This window comes from Rattus norvegicus, chromosome 11 (genome assembly GCF_021556685.1).
Source record: "Rattus norvegicus strain SHRSP/BbbUtx chromosome 11, alternate assembly SHRSP_T2T, whole genome shotgun sequence".
Classification (NCBI taxonomy): Eukaryota; Metazoa; Chordata; class Mammalia; order Rodentia; family Muridae; genus Rattus; species Rattus norvegicus.
Genome location: NC_141544.1, coordinates 48116102 through 48141733, shown reverse-complemented (window position 1 = coordinate 48141733; position 25632 = coordinate 48116102). Strand labels below are relative to the sequence as shown.

Sequence of the window (25632 nt, the reverse complement as noted above, 5' to 3'; positions counted from 1 at the left end):
CAAGTTCCAGCCTTCTCCGGTGGCCCTTCATCCCAGCTCTTCACCCCTTGGTCATAGAGTACAGGATGTGCCAGGTTCTCCCAAGAGTCTTCAGGTCCTCCAGGAAGAAGGAGCGTGCTCTGACACCACATGAAGGGTTGACCTAATTGTCACAGCCTGTTATCTTTCATCTTTAGAAGTAGTTTGATTTTCTCCCTTTTTGCTTTTCTTTAACCATTTAATTATCCTTTGAATGTTCTTCCCAAAGTCTGATAGCATTGTGATTTCTGAAATAGTATTTTTCTTAAACATTTAATTTTTTTTAATTATTTTTAGTTATGTGTGTATGTGTTTGTGTGTGTATGCACACACAAATGCAGGTACCTGCGGTGGCCAGAAGAGGGCACCATATCCTGTGCTGCCTTGTTTATGTCAGCTTGACACAAGCTAGAGTCACTGGAGAGAAGGGAGGCTCAGTTTGGAAAATGTGACCACAAAATGGGGCTGTAGGCACGCCTGTAAGGAATTTTCTTGGTGATTAATCTGGGAGAGCATTGTGGGTGGTGCTGTTCCCGAGCTGGTGGTCCTGACTTCTATAAGAAAGCAGGCTGAGCAGGTCAAGAAAAGCAAGCCAGTAAGCAGCATCTCTCCATGGTCTTCATCAGCTCCTGCCTCCGGGTTCCTGCCTTGTGTGAGTTCCTGTCCTGACTTCCTTCTGTAATGAGCAATGATATGGAAATATAAGCCAAACAAACCCTTTCCTCCCTGAATGCTTTTGGTCATGGCGTTTCATGTAACCCCAACTAGGAATGGTCATGGTGTTTCATCACAGCAATAATATCCCCGAGAAGGACACATCCCCTGGTACTGGAGGTACAGGCAGTTGTGAGCTGCTTTTCATGGGGACAACTTAGTTTCTCTGAAAAGCCACGTGAGCTCTTAATTAATGAGCTGTCTCTGAAGCCCCTGAAATAGTACTTTTCAAGCTTCCATCTATTTATTTAATTAACGTGGCCTCTTATGAATAGATCACTTCCACGTCAGTGACCCTCTGGAATTAGTTGTGTGAGAGTACGATTTCATTTAAATAAAGGGTCTGTTATTGCTCAAGGCACCATCAGTATTTGACATGTGCAGAGATTCATAAAAAAGGAAGAACACTTATTTAAGCTGTCAGATGAACAGGTCTTGCAAGATTTAATTAAACACTATTTGAATGACTGCAAAAACTGACCAACAAACAAACAAAAAGCAAAGCAGGACCATAATCAACAACAACAACAAAATGCCATTAAAGCTATTCACCACTTTTATGAGACTAGTCCTAAATTCATAGATCAATTCAGACAGTTGACACTTCGCGATTTGTCATTTTATAATTTTCAAACCCTTGTTGAATTAAAGTACTTTCATTGTTCATGCATTTTTGCAGTCAACTGAAGTTTTCCTTTGGTAGCAAACATGCATATACACAAACTCTTACACCGATACACACACACACACACACACACACACACACACACACACACATACACACACACAGGCGGGGGATGGAGGAGACTCACAGCTGCCATTTTTGGGGAGGGAGTTGTGCACAGGAAGAGGCTTAGAGGTAGAGGAAACAGAGAAGATACTGAGAAAAAAAAAACAAGGCATGTGGGAGCAGGATGGTGGGGCTGGGCCTGACCACCATGCTTCTGTCTGCATCAGAGGAGGGAACAGTTTAAATGAGGGGCAGTGGGGCACATTCCACCTATCAGGAAAATGGTCAGAGATCTGTGAACGTAGTCTATTAAAATTTCTGTAGTACATGTGATTGTTTAAACAGACAGATGATGGTGGGTGATAAATGGATGGTAGACCTCTGTAGAGCTCATCAATTTCTATGGTGTAAATTTTCCTCATCGAGACCTGTTTCAAACTCCCAGCTTGCTGTCAGTGAATATGGAGCTGGGAAAGGACACGCCACCCCACAAACATGGCTGGGGTCAGTGGCTCCAGAAATATAGGTGTCTTAGTCAGGGTTTCTATTCCTGTACAAACATCATGACCAAGAAGCAAGCTGGGGAGGAAAGGGTTTATTCAGCTTACACTTCCACATTGCTGTCCATCACCAAAGGAAGTCAGGACTGGAACTCAAGCAGGTCAGAGAGCAGGAGCTGATGCAGAGGCCATGGAGGGATGTTACTTACTGGCTTGCTTCCCCTGGCTTGCTCAGCTTGCTTTCTTATAGAACCCAAGACCACCAGCCCAGGGACGGCACCACCCACAGTGGGCTGGGTCTTACCCCCTTGATCCCTAATTGAGAAAACACCTTACAGCTGGGTCTGATGGAGGCATTTCCTTTCTCTGTGATAACTCCACCTTGTGTCAAGTTGACACACAAAACCAGCCAGTGTACAACCCCTGTAAAAATCAAAAAGCAAATTAAGTATTTCCAACATAAAATTGTGCAGAATATACATGCTCTGTAACTCCAAAAGGAAGAAATGGGGCAGAGTGAGCAAATGTTGACCACAGCAAGAGCCAAACCCAGGAGGGCACGCATCAAATCCTCCCATTCCACGGCTGCTGTCAAAGGACTTAGAGGCTCTGCCCATCCAAATTGGATGCCTGCAATGTGCTCATCTCTCTTGGGCTGTACAGACATCTCCACTCCCTGTAATGAGCTGTCCTCGGCAGATAGCCCATGGGTCTGGCTCCTCCCATGTCTTGGAGGCTCTAATGCAGTCCAGGGTTCACTTCCACTTTCATGCAATGGCTGGTGAGGTTCTCCATAGAGGAACTCTCCTGTCACATGTTGCCTCACTTCAGTGGCTCCCTGGAATCATGGAAGGTTCCATGACCTCTTTACTCATGATAGCCTTGATTACTCTAAAGCCAGTGCCATGTGGAAGACACTGCCAAGATGGGCTGCCAGTTTGGGCAGGTCTCTGGCTCCTTGAAACACATCTTCAGTTGCTTTTGTTTGTTGTTCTTTTCTAGGAGCAGAAAATTCCATAGGCCTTTTCCATCCTCAAGTTGGAAGCCTATGTGGTTGGGCACCTTGAAGGCGCCCTTCCCTCCCTTCATTCTAGGGCAATAAAAACCCTTGTGACTCTCAGCACAAAGCTTCGCTGCACCACGGAGATCAGTGTTCCTTCTCCCTCCAAACTACTTTCTGTGTTTCTTTCTTCCCGATTTGCTTTTTCACTGTAGAGCTGTGCAAGAGCAGTTGCTAATAACCCCTTGACAGAGTCAATATTAGGCTGTGTTGAAATCCTCTTTGTCAAAGAAATTAGTCACTTTAAATTGAGCTTCAGGAAAGTTCTTAGGACAAAAGCAGAAACCAGCCACATTCTTTCACAAATGTCACAAGAACTGCTAACCACATTGCTGTTAAAATTCTTGCTTCCCTCTGAAACTTCTTGAACAGGTTTTACTCGTGGCATTGTACTCCAGGGTCCTACATAAGATGTCTTGTTATTAGCATTCAATGGCCTTACTAGTCTGAAGTCCCAAAGTCTTCCAAGGTCCACCAAACCCAACATGATCAGGTTGCCAAAGCAACCCCCACTCTCTGGCGCCAACTTCTTCATTATTGACTTTTGCTGTGATGTAACACTGCAAACAAGGCAATGTAGAAGAAAGAGTTTAATTAGGTTTGCAGTTCAGGTAACTGCAGGGTAACTGTCCATGGTGGTAGAGTAGTGACTTGGCAGCTAGCAGGAAAGATGAGGGCTCACATCTTCCAACCATCAGCAGGAAGCAGAGAGCAAACTGAGAGTAGTGTGGAATCTTTCTAACTCTCAAAGCTCACCCACAGTGCACACTTCATCCAGCAAGGCCACATTTCCCAAACTAATGACTAATTGGGGGTCCAAGTGTTCAGATGTCTGAGACTGTGGAGAGATGTTCTTAACCAAACTGCTACAGGCAGCATGGTTAAGAACTGTTATCACAAGCTAAAGAGCACCCCAAATTCTGCAGTTCCTGAAGCCCTGGATGCCTGGTCTTACAATTTATGCAAATCAATGAATTTCCTGGTAGCTTAGGGCAGTTTTCTCTGAGTTTCTACCTTTTACTTGTGAGAGAATTCAAGTAACATAGCCCACAGGAATTCGCCAATGAATGAGCCAAGTCTGTGTTAAGTAGAATGTTCTATACAGTGACAGACTTCATGAGAACAGATACAGTGAAGCAGCTCATAGCCTTGGGTACCCACAGTGCGTTCTCTCTTCCAAGTTCAAAGATACCAACGCCCTCCCACTGGACACCAACCGGTCAGACCTCCCCCACTGGGGTCACTTGCTGTCCTGTGCACTGACATTCTCTCCATGGGCCTGTGAGGGAATGGAAATAATTCTGTTGTTTCCAGACATTTTGGGCAAGTGGAAGTCTCAATCTTGACCTATGATCTATCGGATCCAGGGCAGAACTTTCTGGAAGCAGATCCTACTCTGAGCTCTTAGCCCCTTGCCTCCTTGTGGGAAAAGATAACTCACCCAACAATTGTCACACCTCAGTTCCAAAGCACTGAGGTTGTGGGGGCAGGAAATACACAGTTAAAGTGCTCACACAGCCAAAGGTGCTCACACAGTCAGAGGTTCTCAGGCAACTTTGACAGTCCTTGTAGGGAGCCACCTTCAGACTCAATAAAGACTGTGATTCACAGAAACCTCAGGAAGTTGAGTCAGGTCTCTGGCCTCCTCTCCCTCGCCAGCACCTGTCTTATCTGCATGTAAGGTGAATAACTGAAGTTTTCTTCTTAGATATTCTGAAGTTCTATAATTATTTCTTTAATTCCACTTACACACATTTTTGCATACAGCCTCTCCATACATTTCCTGTGTACTTGGCTTCCTTTTCTCTTGCTAATATTCACAACTGACTCTCTCATTGTGATTATCTTTTCCTTTAAATCTTTGTACATATTACCACAGTTGTTATGCAATCATCATAACTCCACAACTTGCGTTTCTAACATTGGCCTTCTTTGGTTCCACGAGTCACTGTACATTTCTACATGAGTCTGCAGCTACCTTAGCACTGTGGATGTGGAGGATCTGGTTTACAGTATTGTTCCAGAGTTCTCTCAGAGACCTTAGCCTCTACTCTCACAGGTTGCAGTCATTCTGTTCTCAAAGCTCCTCTGCCTTCTGTCCTTTCCCCAAGGTCAGTGGTCTGCTGGTCTTGAGCTCTCTCCCCTGATTTCACACCATGAGGCTGCAGGCATCTGCATGAGCTTTGTCTATTTCATGCTGACCAGGTTCGTGCCCTGGACAAGAAGCCATGCAACATCCACACCCAGTGTGTTTCAATCCTTTGAGAATTAACCCAATGCACATTTTAGCTGCCTTTTTTTTATTCTTGTGTGCATTTCAAACTTGAAATGTTTTCAAACTTGCTTACAGCCTGCAGCTGTTACTTGGTGAGGTTGGAACCACAAATCTTCTCTATAATGTCCATTAAAGGAACAGAAAGTAAGCCTACATCTCCACATCTGAGTTAACTACCCTCTCCTGTATACAGTGAGCCGTGATGCCTGGCTGATTTACTTTCTACAAAAGAGCAAGAGAAGGAAAAAGCATTCATTGTTTGAACCTGTGTAGTATCTTTTTTCCCTCACTGATGGGTTTTAGGGCAGAAAGGATGAAAATTTGACTGGCTACATTGCATCTTGAGGCAGTCTTGGAATTATTAGGCTGCATCCCCAAATTAATTGCAAAGGAAAATCAAGCAAACGTGTGCTCCCTTGAACCCCAGAATGCAGAATAGTCATTAGGAGGTTAAGCCCCGGAGTCGTGCCTGAATTTCTGACTTGCTTCCACATGTTACTGCCGTATGAACATGGAAGTCACTGAACTTCGGTGGGCCCCCTTCCTTGCTCATAAAACCACCTCACTCAACAAAGTGGACGCAGAGAAAGCACTGTCTTACTAGACTTTTAAGCATTCAGCGTCAGTTGATATTGGTGCTATTGCCGCAAAGATCTTACCTAAAACGATGTGGTACTTCACTCTCTGGACTCCACCCAGAGGCCTTTGTCCATGCAAGGGTTCCCTCGCTCTTTTGCTTCTGTCCAGAAGAGGAAAGCATGAAGCCCCTCTGATAGCGGCTGGAATAAAACACAGAAGCGGAACTCTCCCCAGCACTGCAGCGCTATGAAATACTCACCAGTCGCGCCATAGGATGAGGGTACATCCGGGGACTGGGCTGGGTACAACGAGATTAACTATGTCGATTCTTGACTCACTGATTTGCTGAGACGGTATCACCGAGTCCTGTGGGAATGAGCTAGGGGTGGAAGCCCTTAAACCTGGGTCTGGTGGAGCTCAGGGGCTGTCTGAAGCATACCGTTGGAAGCCCATTGAGTAAGCAGGCCTGGGGAGTGCTCAGCTGTGGTCCTGCCTCCAGTTCGCCTCAAAATCTGTCCCACTCAGTCCTGCTGAGGTCCATCAGAGTCTGTTATACGCTCATTCACCCCTTTAAGCTTACGTCTGCCCTGCAACCTGCCACTCTCTTCCTGTCTCCCCATCCAATCTCTACGTACCGTCTTTTGGTGGAAACCCAAGTCGTCAACCTCCTGGACCTTCTCTAGTCTCTTAATAGAGCCTCCCTTCTAGGTGACTCCTTTAGTGACCCAGCAACCCGAGTGGCCCTTTAAAGCACTGAGCATAGACTGATCACTTCTGCTCCCACCCCCATCCCCACCCCCAGAAGGCGTGGGTGACTCCTCTATTGCCAGGATGTGAAGGAGTTAGCCATCGGAAGGAAGAACCAGAAAGGTCCACCAGGAACTTGCTTCTCCAGTTGGTCAAAACTTTAAACACAGTTAGTCCCCTGGGGGCCTTGGTGCCCTGCTCTCTGCGGATGCAGCAGCTTCCCTAACCCTCCTCCTGTTTGAATTCAAGGTCTTCCCATGGGCAGTCTCAGGGAGCCCCCTTGGGCGGTCTCAGGGAGTCCCCGTGGGCGGTCTCAGGGAGCCTCTGGCTTCACCAGCCCTCCAGTGTTGCTGTGTTCTCTGGTCTTCGTCTCAGATTTGACTTGTCACCCCTGTGACACTAACACGTTCAGTTTCCTGACTCCATAAGGCCTACATGGGTCGGTAGCAGATTTAAATGCTCCCCCTATGTTTGAACCTTGCAGATAGGTCCCGGGAGTCTGCGCACACTCTCCGTTCCCCAAGCTCTCTTATGGGCCAACCAAGGCTGTGCTGGGGACAGTTCCTGCTTATGGTGACTCAGCAGACTGGTTCTCCTGCAGAATTGTTTCCTTGTCAGTGTGGGTAGGTGACTGAGCTTGGGTTTCACTGGGCGCCTGCAGGTGTGCTCCGGTTTGGCCAAGGGACAATCAGGACAAGCCCAGAGATGAGAACAGCTGATTTCCCATCTTCTGGGAAGAAACTCTCAAATTCTGGCGGTCTCTCCAGATATGAGAATTTTGCTGTACACTGGCCGTTGTTTGTTGAGCTGATATTAAAAGAAAACAAAACCAATTCAGATTAAGACCTGGGAGTACCAGGGGCTCTTGGGCCATCCACATTGCAGTGGGGGAGGGGGAGCAGGGAAGACAGGACTGCAAAGCACTGTGCTCTCTGGATTTCCTGTACCTCTGAGGATTAACCTTTCTCTGATGGGTCAAACTCCTCTTTCTCCCATCACACCCTGTGCCCACAGGGCCTCACCCCCAGCATTTCCAGGCAGGCTTACAACCACTGGGTGCTTTCTCCATTCCATACATTTGGGGTGACCAGAATGGATCCCGGAACACAGCCCCCACTGACCACAATGTAAGGCGATTCCGGGAGAAGGAAGCATATGCACCCACATAGTGAGGTTCATTGTACAGCATGAACACAGGTGTTTCATGTACAGCCGAAGGGGCACTGGCCGTTCAGGAGAACCGTGGAGAAAGTCACACTGAGATGGCATTAGGGGATAGATAACCCTTCACCTGTCTACAGCAGGGAAGAGTTTATCCCTTCCTAGCTGCTGCTACGGAGATGAAGTGCCTTCCTATTCAGGTCAGTGTAAGATCCAGTTCCCACCGATATCCCTGTGACAGCCTTGAGGGGGTGACAGCAGCTGCACTGGTGCTGTCAGGAGTTACTGCTCTGGGCAGTTACACACTCAGCACGCCCTGGGAACAAGAGACAAGGCAATGAAGGTGACAGAGACCTCATGCATGTCCCCTTTGCCCCCTGGCTCCCTTTCAGCCAGCTAAAAGGCAGTTCCTGGCCGAAAGCACAATTCTTGCCAACACTTTTCAAATTTTAATCTATTTGGCAGAAAATCATCTTTAAAGGACCACGAGAAATTTCATTATGAGAAAATTTTAAAAAGCCCTAAAACTCTGCTTTAGGGAGAGATAGACCTCTGTACCATTCAGGCGGTAGCCAGAGAAGCACTGCCCATGCCTGAGCTGTTTACTTTATTGTTTCACTGTTGTGGGGTCAGGAGAACTATTCTTGCTTGGATTTAAGATGACTTCTGGAGTCATGGAGAAATATAAGGCTGGATGCAACACACCTCGGGTATAGTTTCCTGTGAGCTTTTCCTATGGCTGGTTTAACCCCTAAATACCCAGAGGTTTACAATTTTTAACTAAGGGGTCACAAAGTCCATGGATTAAAATCTGGCTTTGTGGGCCTGGAGAATTGGCTGAGTATTTAAGGGTGCTTGTTCTTCTTCTGGAGGATTCAAGTTTAGTTCCCAGCATCCACCTGAGGCAGCTCTCAACCACCTGTAACTGTAGCTCCAAGGGTCCTGAGATCCCCCTTTGACTTTAGCAGGCACATATACATAGACCCACACACATAAAAGCAAACAAACAAAAGTTTAAAAAGACTTGACTTGTTTCAACCTAAGACTGCATATATTAATGTTTTTCCTTATATATAAATAATATTATACTTGGTCACGCTGTAGAAGAAAACAGTGCTACTTAAATGAATTATATAGGATGAATTGGATGAAATCACAGAAGTCAGTAGCAAATGGCATCCTTTGAGGAAGTGTCTTTAATAGGATAGCTGTAATTCTTGGCACAGTGCTCTGAACTTGGCCATTGCTAGTGTTGTGCTTTATAAAAAGAAAAAGAAGGAAGGAATACGTTTGGTGGAGATGAGGTATGGTGTGGAGAAAGGGAGTACCTCTGTGGGTCCAGTCCATGCTAAAGCATCCCTTCCCCCTGAGGGACCAGCCACATGACACAGGGTGATATAGTATAGAATAGAGTTTATTTAGGGCATGGGGAGGGGAGTTGAGGGGGTAGTAGAGGCAGAGAAAGGGAGGGAGGGAGAGAGAGAGAAGGGAATTGGGAGAGAAGGAACAGAGAGGGAAGAGGGGGAGTAAAAACGCAAGAGGGTGAGGAGGGAGGCAAGCAGCCCCTTTTATAGTGAGTCAGGCACACCTGGCTGTTGCCAGGTAACTGTGGGGCGGAGCCTAGAAGGAAGACCAACAGCTAGTCTTCACTTATTCCTCATGACAATCACATCAGAGACCTGCTATGTGCATGGTTATCATTACCAAGAGAAGCGAGTGAGGCCTTCGGTTTTAAGGAACTTTTCAAAGATCATAAATAGAGGGTAAGACCCATGTGGGCTTATGAAACAGTCTGGTCACCGTCCAAAACATTTCAGCTTCTTCTTGACTCTTCTGCTAACTCCTCCATCCCTACTGATGTGCAGGTAAGTTTTAAATTTATTATGATTTGGGTACCATGGGGTAAAAGACAGATGACTCCCCTGAAGAGGAGAGGACACACCACCAGGCCAGGGGAAGCACATGGTGAAGTGTAAGGGCCATTCAGGAGGCAGAGAGGAGGGGCGAGCGCTGACGCTGAAAGCTTTGGTGTGGTTTGGGGAAGGAATGAGCAAGGAACTCTGAGAGGACAGGGCAGGTGTGGGGCACTGGCTGGGGACACCTGTAGTGGGCTAAGGAGCATGCGGAGACACCCCATGCACTCCACAGCGGGAGAACATTTACCTTGCCTCCTGCAGTAAAGGAACCAGGTGGAGGTGGCAGTTCAGCCTCTGTGCTCTGACTCCTTTGCTCCATGACAGCCTTCAGTAGCTTTAGACTTTGTCTAATGGGTCAGGGCCAGTCCCTTCTCAGTCTCTCTACTCCCTGCCTGCTAGTCAAGGCCCATATACCAGAGCACCAAGAATACAGTTCTTGTTCATTATAAAAGAAGAAAATAGGGGCTGGAGAGATGGCTCAGTGGTTAAGAGCACTGACTGCTCTTCCAGAGATCCCAAGTTCAATTCCCAGCAACCACATGGTGGCTCACAACCATCTGTAATGAGATCTAATGCTGGTGTGCCTGAAGACAGAGACAGTCTAGTTACATAGAACAAATGAGTAAATCCTTTTTAAAAGAAGAAGTAAATAAATATTGTTAGTATTTAGCAGAACAGAAAATAAGAACACCCAAAGAGCCCCCAATTTAGCAACAGGATGAAACAAAAGAGCATTCATTTGGCAGTAACCATTGAGCATAGACTAAGTAACTTGTCATAAAGCTGTCATGTTACTGTAACCATTCAGACAGGAATGGAGACGCCTTACTATTCCGTGATGTAGCCACTGCTACGCTGGCCTCACCGAAGCAAACAAGCCCCACCCCCAGCAAACAAGCCCCACCCCCAGCAAACAAGCCCCACCCCCAGCAAACAAGCCCCACCCCCAGCAAACAAGCCCCACCCCCAGCAAACAAGCCCCACCCCCAGCAAACAAGCCCCACCCCCAGCAAACAAGCCCCACCGCCAGTGCCCGTGCAGCGAGTCCTAATTAAATGCACTTGGCTACATAGAAATATACAGAGTGACATGAACACAGGAAGAGAAGTTAAAAAGAGGAAGGCTTACAGGAGGGAGAAGGGGACACAAAGGAATACAGGAGGGAAGATTTTGATCAGAGCATGTTATATGTATTATGTAATTACTAAAGAATAAAATTTAAAAGACTTTTAAAGGTGGCTCTTGTGTCCCCACCCCACCCCCTTTTGCCTATTAACGATTGATACGAGGAACCCCAAGAAATTGCAATTTCCTCAAAAGGCTCGCACCAGGGAAAGGAAAAGCAGAACCTTTGGTGGCAGATAGGAAGACACTGACTCCCAAGAGGGATGTCACGCAGCTCTGAAACTTATCAGCCTGTCTTGCTGGAGATGGCGAGACTGAAGCTAAGACAGAACCACGCCTTCACCAGGACAGCAGATGAATACCTCTTGCCCACTGTTTAGTCTGAACATGTCTGGACCCCAAAATGGAGTCCATGGTCGCTGGACCTCTTTGCTGCTGTTCCCACTGTAGCTGTGTTGAGTTAGTCTCCTGTCTCTGCTTCTCACTATTGTTTTCTCTTTGGTTGGGCTATGGAGGGTGGGTGTCTTAGAGACACCCAGACTTCAGCTCTGATCCTAACAATAGTACTATCACCATGGCTATTGGTTAGGATCTAGACACTATGGTGTCCTAACACTATGGAGTCTACTCAGTCCTGCTGGAGTACACCGGCCTAGAAGAACAGCATATGGTCTTAAGTTAGACTCTGTGCATGTATTCATATTCACAAAGAATTAGCAGAATTGAGCTCCTTGTGACTGTAGGAAGTCACCTTGCCAGTCACAGTCATGCTGGCTACAAGGCAACTGAGATAGAGAGCTCCATAAATGGCTGTTTTCTTCCGGCCAGCGCATCATAGCTCTCTCTGATGTCCATCTCGGACTTCAAGACCAGGGGAGTACATACAACTAACTCAAGCCCACTATCTTAGAGTTTCATTGCTGTGAAAAGACACCATGACCAAGACAACTCTTGTAAAGGACAACATTTAATTGGAGTGGCTTACAGGTTCAGAGGTTCTGGCCACGGTTTCAAGGAGGGAGCATGGCATTGTCTAGGCAGACATAGTGCAGGAGGAGCTGAGTTCTACATCATCATCTGAAGGCCACTAGGAGACTGACTGGCTTCCATGTGCTTGGGAGGAGGGTCCCATTGCCCACCTCCTTCAACAAGGCCACACCCACTCCACAAAGCCATACCACCACACCCACTAAGGGCGGTCTCCCTTCACATGAACTAGGGACCTTAGTTCATCTACATAAATCCCTGTGCCATATAGAAAACTGTCACAGGAGTCATGCCTATCCTACTCACAGCTCTCGTCCCCACTCAAGAAGAAGGAATCATTCAGGGTCACGGTCAGGTTGGAACTCTATTCATCCCGAATGAAAATTATACGTCTCTGGACAACGCTGAGAACAAGCTGTCTGCAATGCTTTCTTTTTTCCATCTGGAATGTTTTCTGGCTGTTGAAAGGGTCCGTTGACATGTGGTTTCCCATCCCAGAGGATGGATATTCCCTCTGAAAGTTAACTAATTCTTGACTCGTCTTTGGATCTACTCTCTACTCTTGACTCATCCCTGGATCTAATCTAAGGACCACCCAATGGCACAGACGTTCCAGAGGGCTGGTGAGGGAACTTGCAGTTAGCACAGTGGCCTGGTGTGTCTAAGCACTGGTCATCACCTTAGGGTTCTTTTCCTAGGGGAGTAAGGTGTTGAGGTTGCCTAGAATGGTAATGGAACAGACCGAGTTATGCACACAAAAGGCAGCATAAAGGGGATATGTCTGTGCAGAATGCCTCTTCTCTCGGTCTCTTCATGGCTCCAGATATGCACTCCTGAATCCCATGCATTGTCCAACTTCCTGTCTTTAATGCTCCAGTAACTGGATGCTAGCATGCGTTAAAGATGACAGAAAAGGAAATGTGGAGAGGGGAGTCCTTCCAGTTTCTACCTACATTTATTTTATTTCTCTCAGCTGTTTTATCTAGCACCCAGGGCCTTGTTGTTAACTTGCATATTTGTTCTTTAATATTATTTGTGGTAGGTCTTCTGAAGGATCCAGGATGAGGTGTGCGTAGCTCCCCCAAGTGATAGATATTCCTGAAGAGTCCTTTACAAATGGCTTTGTCCTCCTCACCCTAGCTTAGAGACAATGTAAGGTGTCATTTCATTAATGATCCTTATATATCTGGGAAATTTAGGGGAATGCTGGGTTTAGTCCAGAGGTTTGGGGTCTAAATTTAAATTTAATTGTAGTGAGATCTTTATCAGCTCTGGGGTTATAGGAGTAAGTCAGCAGTTCTCAGCAGAGGGTTGTTTTTATTTTATTTATTTATTTATTTATTTATTTATTTATTGTATTTTATTATTTTTTTTGTCACAACAAGAGGTCACTGCTGGCATCTAGTGGTGGAGTCCTGGGATATTTCTGCCATCTCACAGTGCTCCGGATGGCCTCCAGAACCGAGTATCCAATGTCAGATATCAATAGTTTGAGAAATCTTGGATTGAACCAAACTCTTGGGCCAGCCGAGGCTGTGTGACTTTCATCAAGGTAAAGCTGGCCTCTCTGAACTGGGATACCCTCCTGCTTCTCTGTGCCCCTTGCACAGAGACTAGCAATTCCAGCTGACCCTGGAGGCCTGCCTGCCCTGGGCAAAAATTCATCAGGCTGGACTGGAGGCCTAGGGACACATTGCTGCCTTAGTCCTTTGCCATGCTGATTCCTTGGGGTTTCAAGTATTTACCATTCTTTGCAAGACTAAATGCTCCCTCACAGAAGGGAGCGGGAGGCATCACAAGGGCCCATGCTGTGTGCTTTTAGTGAATGATCTGATGTAAGAAAAGAAGCCAGTGTGGTTAGATTTCTGTCAGTCTTTCCAATTTAAGGTAGAAACCCAAAGCTTGAACCTAATGTGCCTTGCTCAGATGCAGTACTAACTTCTGCCTTTCTATTAGGTATTTCTGGACCAAAGAAATAAATGGCGGGGCAGAGAGGTGTTGGCAAAGCATTTCGCTTTTCCTTGGGAAGGAGAGGATGTTGTCAATTGTGAAACCAATTGATTTATAGCATTTCTCTTCCCTCATATCTCCGGATTAGATAAATGGGATTCACACTTCTTGTCCTATGACCTTAGGTATGGTTTAGTGGCTTTAGACTAAATTTGACTACGTGATTTGTCTGCAATGTGTCCTTGAGTTTATGACTTACCTGTTGCCTCAGTCTCCTTATTTGTCAAGAGGAGATAACAGTCCTGCCTACAGGCGGGGTTGCTGTGATAATCGAGTGGGTCAATATTTACAAGGTCCACAGAGTAGTGCCTGCCTTTCAGGTAAAGTCACCTGAATGTCTGAATGTGCTCTGAGCCTCCCCCTAGCTGTGTAACTCAGTGAGCCAAGGATGTGTTTTTACTGCAGCATTAACCCATTGAAAACCGACTTGGAGCCCATATGCTGCCCTTCAGCCAGCACCTGATCCAGAACCAGCAGGCCTGTGTTTCCTGGGCTTGATTTCCTAGGCAGCATGTGCTTTTAATTAACCCATTTTCATCCATAAGGGTGACAGAGAGAGGTCTTTTCTTAAGCTGATTTTCCAGAAATTCTATTCACTGGACTGCAGCCTTTCTCATTGGACTATTTGCTGCCCCAACTCCACGGTATATCAGCTTCTTTCCCGATACATTTCTCCTGCTTTCTTGGGTGTAGAGAAAGTCGTGTTTGGGGTTGGGATTGCTGGTGATGGTCCTAGAAGGAAGATGGAGAGAGGAAAATCTAACAACTCTATTGTGCCCCAGGAGACAGGGGCCTGGGGAGGGCGGTCCAGGTACTAGCCAGACTGGAAGGGTCCAAGCACTCCCTTCATTCACAGGTCCACCAGAACCTGGATTGCACAGAAAGGAGACTCTGTGGACCACCTGCTCTCTTCCTGGTGAGAAGAGACATGGCCTCTGGCATCTCTAGGAAGAGAATATGATCTCCTTCCCCACTGGGTTAGTTCTGAACTTAGGTGACTACTTCCTGTTCTCAACTACCAGAACCAGGACCAAACCATGCTGTTCTGAGCATGCTCAGTGCTCATCCTACCCTCTAGTTGGATTTTGGTTCTGTGGTCTCTTCTGGTGGGAAGAGACTGAGCTTCTCAGTCAAGAGGAGTCAGCTTCTACCTGCTGTCCTAGAGAAGTTCATAATTCTCTTTTACCACCCCCCACTCTTCAACACTCCACAACTACCACCTCTACCCCCACTATACCACCATCATCTCCCCACCAACCCCTACTCCCCATCTCGGTCCAGAGCGCCCTAGTTAGAGCAAAACTTAATTTCATCTGACACCTCTCAAATTCTGCAGCTGGGGAAGTCTCTGTAGCTTCCTGTTCAGTATGGATGTCCGCATGGACCAGGAGTGAGAGTGGGTGGGCTACCTGGCAGAGTGAGGGCATGATAACCTATGCCCTCACTTCCCTTTTCCTGAACAGTACTAGACTAGGGCAGGACCTGTGTGGCAAGAATGCTGAGTAATTCTGGAGCAGGCACCCCAAGCCATGAGGGACAGCAGGGCAGGCATTGTGGGGTGGAGGGCAGAATACGGACACTTCACGCAGAGAGAACAGATATGGAGACTGTACTGGCTGGTTTTGTGTGTCAACTTGACACAAGCTGGAGTTATCACAGAAAAGGAACCTCATTTGTGGAAATGCCTCCATTAGACCCAGCTGTAAGGCATTTTCTCAACTAGTGATCAAGGCGGGGAGGGCTCAGCCCACTGTGGGTGGTGCTGTCCCTGGGCTGGTGGTCTTGGGTTCTATAAGAGAGCAAACTGAGCAAGACAGGGAAAGCAAGCCAGTAAGAAACATCCCTCCATCACCTCTGCATCAGCTCCTGCTTCCTGACCTGCTTGAGTTCCAGTCCTGACTTCCTTTGCCGATGAAATAGCAATGTGGAAGTGTAAGCTGAATAAACCCTTTCCTCCCCAACTTGCTTCTTGGTCATGATGTTTGTGCAGGAATAGAAATCCTGACTAAGACAGAGACCATCCTGGTCCTGAGGCCACAATGCTAGCCATGGGAGGTCTGTGTTTGTGATCTTCACCATCTGTGGGATGGTGGTGAGGATGGCCCTCTGTGGTGTTGGGAGGAAGACAGGGTGCCCATAGTGACTTGTCTGCTTCACTGTGTGGCACCCAAGTATTGCCGATGCATGGCTGCTGGTATGAATGTCACTGTGCCACCAATGGCCCATTGGCCATTACACAGCAGGTTCCATAGCTGAACCTGAATCCCAAGCCTGTGTGATCCTTCAGGACTCTCCAGGGTCCTTCCCAGGGCCCAGCATCCAGAAGTTCTGGCACAGTGTCAGTTTACTGAAAGAATGCTTGATGCAGCCTCTGTGCAAATGGCCACCAGACACTGAACATGAGGCAAACATCTTCTGCCACACGTCCACTTAAAACTGCTGTACTCAAGGGACCAATGAGGTTCCAGGCAGTGAAGAGTTTCAAACGTCTGCTGCTCTGGAGATTTGCATTTAGAAAACCTGTGTGAAGGATGGAGGCACAGTCATGAGGGACGAGTGTGTGAGGAGAAGCTAACAAACCAGGAGGGTTTCCCACCAGGAGGGAGACGAGAGTCAAGCAAGCATCCGAACCTCAGAGGGAGGCTTAAATATTGGAATCGAATGACTTTCTCCTGGAGGCTGGATATAATATCATGCTGCCTTCAAATGTAAGTCATTAATGGGTGGACCCAATCTTCCTTGATGAGGACAGCAATGTCATCCACTCAGACACTATGCTGTTTCCTCTCTGAGGGACTGCTGACTTATGGGGGTGGTGAGTGCCCAGAAATGGCCACCTGGCCCTAGATGCTACTGAAAGCTGGCACCTCCCTGGCTAGTGTACGTGTCCCAGCAGAACAGCTAGCTATTGGTGAGGGAATTCAATGCATCAGCACCTCAGGGAGAATGTCATGGAGGGATTGTCTACTTGCCTTGAGGCATGATAGAGGTAAAGAGGCTGGGAGTCTCTCAAGCAGTCAAGTAGCCCTGGGAGGGCCCAGGCAGGAACTACTGGCAGGGAACTGTCTGGATGTAATGAAATCAGATGTGTGTATATCAGTTTCAGGACTGAGATGACCAGAGAGGATGATGTTTCCTCTAGCTGAACACCGAGATGCACATATTAATATAATATGTGGTGTGCATTAACAGGATGTGCGAATTACTAAGGAGTGTGTTCCTACTGTGTGCTAATGGAGCAGGTACATTGTTAACAATGTAGCTTATTAATAGAGTGATGTGTTGTTGATGTGATACAAAAACATGTGTCTGACTGTGTCGTGCATTGTACTGTTGCTGTAGTACCAGGGTTGATGATACAATGTGGCATATTCGTCACTGTGATATAGAGTGAGTGTGTATTGTAGCCAGTGATGTGTTGTTTGTATACATACTTGCTGATATAATATGCATCACATTGTCAATGTAATATACAATGTATCACTCAGTTCTGTAATGTGTTCATAGTGTAATATAGAGGTTATTGGTAATGTGTGCTGCGCATCACTGTGAGGTATTATGATTGCCAACTTGACACCTAGGAGGCAAGCATCTAGGCATACCTGTGAGGGTTTGGTACCATAAAGGGTAGCCCCTGAGGATGTCTGTGAGTAGGTATCTATTTGATGTTAATTGATGTGGGAAGACCCATCTTGATTGTGGGTGAAACCACTTCTGAAATAAACGGAGGTGGTGCGCTGAGTGCTAGCCTATGTGAGCTCAGTGCTAACCTGTGTGCATTGACTCATTGCTCTCTAGTCTTGACTGGATGCAGTGGGTACCCACTTTGCTTAGGCTCCTGACTCTGAGTTCTCTGTGTGATGGACTGTCCCTAAACTAAGTCAAATAAACCCTTTCTGCCTAAAGTTGCTCTTCTCCGGTTTTGGTTTTGGTTTTTATCAAAGCAGCAGGAAAAGAAACCAAGACATGATATGCATTTGAGGGTATGGTCTACAAGGTATTATTAATGTCATGTATAATGTATGTCGATACGATATGTAATTGTCACTATAGCATATCATGTGCACTGACAGAATGGTTTGTGTGTTAGTGTGATGCTTATTAATATAATATGTAAGATGTTAACAGTATGTGTGATGTGTCTTGATATATAACATGTGGCAGTGTATCGAAGTCACATGGGGTGTATGACTAATGCAACATGTCAAGTAAACTGGACACTATATGAATGTGGTGGCAGCAAGGACAGCCTGTCTGAAGCCTTGCTTAAACAATTTATCTTGGCTCAGTTCTTTTCTCAAGGATGTGGGCAGACAAAAATACAGGTCCAAAGTCTCAGGGAAGACCCGGACTTTCCACAGTCAAAGGGAAAGTCCACAGGAACCAACCAGGAGCCAACCAGATGTGCATATGCATACACATTCACAAACACTTAAACCACTTAAACACACACTTGCACACACTGTCACGCACATTGCCACATCTTTAAGGAACAATAATTTATAATATACTTTGCTCTGTGATTCCCTGATAAGAATTACATTAAGGGCAGAGAATAGCTCAATGGGTAAAGTCATGCACCTCCAAACTTGATGACCTGAATTTGATCTCCAGAGCTCACACAGTGAAAGGAGAGAATAGAACCCAGCAAGGTGTCCTCTGACTTCTATGCATATACTATGGGCCCATCTCTCTCTCTCTCTCTCTCTCTCTCTCTCTCTCTCTCTCTCTCTCACACACACACACACACACACACACACACACACACACTCACACACACACACACCAGAAAAATTTAAAAATATTTTGAAGGATTGAAGAATTATGAAAACTTTGAAGTCTCTTTCAGAAGACCAGGCATTCTGAGTCTAAAGTCAAACCCCAAAGTTACCTCATTCCATCTATCAAAGGACTAAGAATTTTAACTGGTATTTTTTGGGGGAAGGATGAGAGATAGAGCTGAATGAATGAGATATCAATAGATATACAGGATAGGCTGATAATCATAAATGACAGGTAAGTAGCTAGATGACAGGTAAAATGGCCGATGGATAAATAACTAGATACATGGATTAGGTTTAGAGGCCCAGAGGACAGTGAGTAGATGAGGCAGCTACAAATAGAGAGTTGATAGGTACATAAGTAGACAAACAGTAGATGGTGACAGACTCACTGTTTCCGTATGTGCACCGCACTGTGCTTTCTTTTCATCAGGGTTTCATACCTCAATGGAGGGCATTTCTGTGTTGTAGGGATGTCTTATGCAGTGGCATCTCTGACCCTACCCAGGAGGAACTAGAAACAGGGACAACCAAAAGTGTCCCAGATGTGCTAAGAGACCCTGTCAAATGTACAGCCACCCACAACCAAGAACCTCATTTTCAACTCTAAAGGAGATCAGAGTTGCAGACCTCAGGAGACCATGGTCTTGGGACTGATCCTGACCTCTAGCCTGCGACCTCAGCCAGGTCATCACTCTGGAGCTCCTTCTCTTCATCTGTAGGATGGATATGGCTGCTATAGCTCAGATATTGTGCCTTTGTTTGGTGAGTTGAATCATGGCAAATCTCTGCTAAAGATGCTGACACTTCTTTCACTCCAGAGCCCCAGAGACACCAGATGGTGGGAGTGAGGCGCTGCCATGTACTTTGAATACCAGCCACAGGCATTCATAGGTAATGGCATCTTCTTGACTCTGGACTAGATTATGTAAATGGTGTGTTTCAGGAGCAAGACAGTGGTTAGCAGGGCGTAAGATAGATGCCCTGCAGTGCTTGGCAAACTGCGCTTATTCCGTGCCAAATCTTTCTGTTGTGTTTCACACAGAGCAACCAAGGTCTCCAGACTTCTCCAGATCAACCCATTGTCTTGAGCCTGAGGTCTGTTGTTCCCTCCCCAACATCCCCCAACCCCATGTCATCAACTGGTAACAGATTCAAGCAGTCAAGCCTCACTGATGTCAGCACAGAAGGTCGGGAGGACAGGGGTCTCACCTGTCAATTTTCACTGGAAAGTTGGAAAGTGTCAGAATGTGGGTTTACTTTCAGAAGGATGGTTTTCTCTCTGGACCCTTGTGTTTTTGTAAGAGCACAGGGTTTGATGAACCCCAGGAGATAAGAAAAGTATTGATTAGCCAAGAATGTCAACTCAGCTAGAAGAGAAGAAGCCATACTACCCGGTGGCCAACTTGCTTCAGGAGGGTGCAGGGATAGAACAGAACAGATTGCCTGGTCTACAAGGAGTTCTTACTGTCAGACATAAATGGATACCACTCTCCTGAGAGAAACAGGGTTTTTTCAAATAAAACCAAAGTTCCCCAAGGCAAGCCCAGTGGTTGAACTTTTCCTCGAATATCCCATTCCTGGGAGGAGTGAGGCATAAGGGAAGGTCAGTATCACCATCTGGTCTCCAGCTGATTTGGCAAGAAAAACATAGCAGCGATGTTGGCCTTTAATGCAACTGACTGCTGTTGGCTCTCACATGAAAATGAATTAGGAGAGCCAAATTTTATAATTGCTGGTGAATCTGTTGATGGTCAGCGTTGAAACTTCTATGACTCCTTTCTTCCCATTTATCACCATTTGTCGTATTCTGCACCCCAGGATTTGGGGAGGATGACCAGATGGAAATCAGACTACAGTCATTGAGCAGGTAAAAAAACAGATGGCCATGTAAGGAGAAAGACAGAAGGCTTCAGGGTGGGACAGAAGCTCTGACCAGGGAACCAACCTTCCCATCCCAGGCTCCAAGGCCTAGTCAGAGTCAAGCTGGATGGTCCAAGAACTGATAGAGCTCAACCTGGCCCCTCTGCCATTGTCAAGGACAAGTCACATGACACCTTTGTTGATCTGACGGGGAAGAGTAAGATAGCACAGCAAAGGGAGACAAAGGCTTCTGGTAACCATGCTCCAATGTGATGGTTTGTATATGCTTGAGCCAGGGAGTGGCACTATTAGAAGGCGTGGCCTTGTTGGAATAGGTGTGGCCCTGTTGGAGTAGGTGTGTCACTTTGGGTGTGGGCTTTAAGACCCTCATCCTAGCTGCCTGGAAGTCAGTCTTCTACTAACAGCCTTCAGATGAAGATGTAGAACTCTCAGTTCCTCTTGCACCATGCCTGCCTGGATGCCATCCTGTTCCTGCCTCAGTGATAAGGGACTGAACCTCTGATCCTGTAAGCGAGCCCCAATTAAATGTTGTCCTTATAAGAATTGCCTTGGTCATGGTGTCTGTTCACAGCAGTAAAACCCTAACTATGATACCCAGTGAAGGCACTTGCCATCAAACCGTGGGCCGTAAGGACAGGGGGTTCTGGGATTCTCCCGTCTCATCTGTCATTTAGGTTTTCTTGCCTGGTGTGTATAAAGGGATTTGGAGTCCGACAGAGGCAGAGACTTCCCATACTGCACAATGGTCACATGACTTCCTGAGGGTGATGGCTTGGGGTGGAGAGGAGACACAAAACTCTCCTCTAGCTGAAGAGCTACTAGAGTTTGCTGGTTGCTAGAGGTAGCGTCAATTTTCCTTTGGAGATCGTGGCCATTGGTGGATGGCCCACGCTCCAGAGGACGGCTCAGTGGGTGGACTCAGACCCATGCGCACCGATTAGACTCAACGGCTTATTCTTTTTAAAATGTCTTGAAGTTGGGAGAAAAATGTGTTGGGACAGGGAGAGGGGGTTGGAGAAGGATAGCGGTGGTGAACGTGTTCAAACTACATTGAAGTATGAATGGTATTTTCGATAAATAAATAAGAACTATCATTAAAGAGAATCCTTCAAGTCTGAAATTGGACACTTGATCCCCGGCGTTATAAATACAGGTGGTGCTGCCACATAATAGCTGATCAGGAAACACATATTTTATTACTCGCATAACCATATATTTCAAGAACAGGGTATAATTTAATTAATTTTCAGGCAAATTGTTGACATTTACTGGCTTGGTGCTCAGTGTTCAGACTACCTGGACTCACTAGGTGAGCCCACAACAATCTCACAGTCAGTGGGAGACACTCAGCAGCTCTTCTCTGTAGCCAAGAACACTCATGCCAGGAGCCTATTCCCACTTGTCCAAGATGGCATTTACTAAGTGGGAGACCAAAATGTCATTCGGATCTGCCTAGCTCCCGAGTTACCTCTCCAGAATGGACTATACTGTGGGCCCTGTGCAAAAGTGAAGACACAGAGCTCTGTGTCCAAACAATACTCAGAGTTTCCAGGTGACCAAGGCAGACTATGTCAGCACACATGGGGCTTTTCTGAATGGGGTCCTTGTGCAATTGCCCAGGCACAGTCCTTTATCCTATTAATTTGTACCTAAAAATGGATTCCTTTCCTGAGCGAGGATGGGGATTATCTGTGTCCTTGATAATTGTGTGAAATCCAGGCATTACCCAGGCGTCAAGAAAAGACTTTTCTCAAGGGTGTAAGCTTTACAGGAAGGCAGCCAGCACGTTCTGAGTGACAGCCCCAGGTTCTGAGTGACAGCCCCAGGTTCTGAGTGTCTGTGCCGTCTGCTTTCCTGTTTTTTTCTGACAGGTCCAGGTCCTGCCCAGTGCGACACCACTGGCTGTGCTCCTGCCTGGAGAAGCAAAGAAGGAAGTGGAATAATAGAGTCCAGATGCATCTTTAAGTGGTTTGCAGGGAGCACCAGAGGACACAGGATGTTTGAAACGTCGTTTCCTCTGCAGATCTCCACCCCATTTCCTCAGAACAGTGGGGTGATCTTGTTTTTCTGCCAGAGCTCACCTTGAATTCCGACAGAGGTTTCCTGAGGAGATCATTCAACAGGGGCACTGACTGGCATATCTTTTGTGCCCTTGTGTCTTAGACCCTTTGATGGTCGGAGGTCTCCACAGCAGCACTGGGCTGTTGCTGTCCCCCACACTCCTGCTACGGAGGCTTCACGTCTTACCCACAGCTCTACCTTGCCTTGCCTGTCTGCAGCTCTGGGCCATTGGATAAGCAAGCTACAGGTCTCGAGTCAAAGAAAGCTACTCCAGCTGAGTGTGCCAGGCTCCTGTGTAATCCTGGGACATGGGAGCTTTTGACTCCGGCCATTTGGGGCACGCTTATTTGGTTGAGATTTTCATAGTATTCGCAACACCCAAAGACACCCTCCAGGCACACATATTCAACACGTGCCCAATGCTAGCGGGAGTTGAATTATCTTCTAGATCTATGAGTCTTGAAATGTTAAGGAATATAAAATCTGCTACACTCACTGTAAATACCTAGGTTTTGCACAAAGATTGTCTAATCTCACGGGCCTGACTTTGAGTTCAGTTAAATGACCATGGTAATTCACAGGTAGGGTGTGCATGGCATCTCAGAAGAGGATTTATCAGCATGTAAGAGAGCCCACACACCTGACATAATTGTAAATGGCACAAAAGCACCCACCATCTGCAAGGCTCCCCGAGGAGACTCTTCTCACAAGTAATCCCCACACTTACTAAGGAAGCGTGTCCACTCTGATGCACAGACTCCCAACAGACCCAAGGACAGTGTGTACTCCCCCTTCTGGCAAACAGTCTTCCCACCTTCACCACACTCTATTTGGGACAAAACAGGTCACTTCACTGTCTTCCAGCTTCCTCTCTCCCTGGTCATTATGGGCTATCCATTACATGTAATTTCCCCAGGTCTAGTCACCCTTAAATGCAATGGTGGGCTAATTCTGATCATAGTATTCCTACTGACCCCAGGGATCTCTGAATACAACTGTAGGTCTGCTTATGAGCTGAGTGTAAAACTCCAGTCCAAAAGATCTGATCTGGTTGGTTCCAAACCTTTGAAATGGGGAGGAGGGAGGAGGGAGGAGGGAGGGGGGAGGAGGGAGGGGGGAGGAGGGTGGGGGAGGAGGGGGAATGAAGAGGGAGGAGGGATGAAGGAGGAGGGAGGAGGGAGGAGGGAGGAGGGAGGAGGGAGGAGGGGAGAGGGAGGAGGGGGATTGAAGAGGGAGGAGGGAGGAGGGAAGATGGAGGAGGGGGGAGGGACGAGGGAGGAGGGTTCAGTGGCTACAGTGCTTGCTGCTCAGGCATGAGGACCTGAGTTCAGATTTCCAGAAAGAGAGTTTTTGAGCTCCTGTCCCCTCTTCTCTGCGTGTGTATGGCATTCAGGACCCCACCCAGTTCCTGCTGGTCTAGTTGCCTTCCCAGCCTATAGGAAGAGGCATGAGCTTCAGGTGGAGGCAGGATAGCCTTCCGGGTGTCCCAAGTCTGCGTCTGGCTTCTGACATCTAATGTAATCTCATCACACATCAGCTCTGGGAAGCCAATGCTGGAATAGCTGCCATTCTCCTGTAGAACTTAGGCACTTAAGGAGATGATCTACAGAGAACACTTAGCAAACAGTAGGGACACAAGTCAGAGAAGTAGCTTCCTCCCCGACCCCTTATCCTCGGTCTCTTGTGATCTCACAACTGCTCTTGGGGAGCAATGAGAAACTCTAATTCAAAAGACTCCAGGTTTAGGAAGAGACTCTACCCCAGTGCGTAAGGCGGAGACCAATTGAAGAAGACCCTCATGTCATCATTGGACTTTGTGACACACAGGTTCGTTTCTACACGTGTGAACACGTATGCACACCATAAGCACATACATATGCAGAAAAGAAAAATCAGAAACACTTTAAAGTAAGGACGCTTCTTTCCCCACAGATCTCTTCTTACGCACACTAGGCAAACTGTCTGTCTTGGAGGGACTTCGGGTCCAGGAGAAAGAAAAGAAAGTTAAAGGAGTTGAATTGCAAAGGCAGGGCGTGTGTGCAGAATAGATCGCTGGTGAGTCCCTGGGGAGGGATCTGAGAGCACTTTCCGCATGTCCTGCGACCCCTGTCCTGACTGCCTAGATTTTAGAAAAACCAGCAAGCACGGAGGCTGCGCTCAGTCCCAAATTTTAAAAGAAAGTGAATGAGTCACCTGGTTTTTCTTCCAGAACAGCAAAAGCCCCCCTTTTCCATGCAATTGGCGCCCCCTAGTGGTTGCGTGGACCTTCCCTCCCAGTGGAAGGCTGAAGTCAAAATTCGAGTTGGCCACAACCCACTTTCTCCACTGAATCAAGGGATCCATCTCATATACAGATGCCAAACTCAGTCACTATTGCTGATGCCAAGAAGTGCTTGCTGATAGGAGCCAGATACGGGTGTCTCCTGAGAGGTTTGCCAGAGCTGTACTGATACAGATGAGGATGCTTGCAGCTAACCATCGGACTGAGCACTGGGACCCCAGTGGAGGAGTTAGAGAAAGGACTGAAAGAGCTGAAGGAGTTTGCAACCTCATAGGAAGAACAACAATATCAACCAACCGGACCCCCCCCCCCCCCCAGAACTCCCTGGGATTAAACCATCAACCAAAGAAAACACATGGAGAAACCCATGGCTCCAGCTGCATATGTAGAGAGGATGGCATTGTCTGGCATCAATAGGAGGAGAAACCCTTGGTCCTGTGAGGCTCGATTTCCAAGTGTAGGGGAGCGCCAGGGCAGTGAGGTGTGAGTGGGAGTGGGTGGGAGGGAGGGGGAGGATCCTCATAGAAGCAGAGAAAGGGAAATGGGAGAGGGAGGAACTGGGAAAGGAGATAACATTTGAAATGTAAATACATAAAATAGCCAATTAAAATGCAAAAATAAAACAACAAAAAAGGTTCTCTTTGCTCTCCAAGAGTTTTGAGATCACAAGAGACTGAGGAGGGAGAGGAAGCTACTTCTCTGACTGGGGCCATACTATGTGCTAAGCGTTCTCTTTAGATCGTCTCATTAAGTGCTTAAGTTCTGCAAAAGAATGACAGCCATCTCAACATTGACTGCCAGAG

The 25632-nt window shown here is 46.9% G+C and overlaps 1 long non-coding RNA gene across 1 annotated transcript in view; it reads left to right on the top strand.

The window, feature by feature from the left end:
* The window catches only part of LOC102550135 (uncharacterized), a 64368-nt gene extending 42785 nt beyond the window's left edge, over positions 1–21583 (top strand). Inside the window, exons 3-4 of the long non-coding RNA XR_015633027.1 lie at positions 19425–19497; positions 19649–21583. This is a non-coding gene — a long non-coding RNA (uncharacterized LOC102550135). The remainder of the gene's footprint in view (positions 1–19424; positions 19498–19648) is intronic.
* Positions 21584–25632: the final 4049 nt, after the last annotated feature.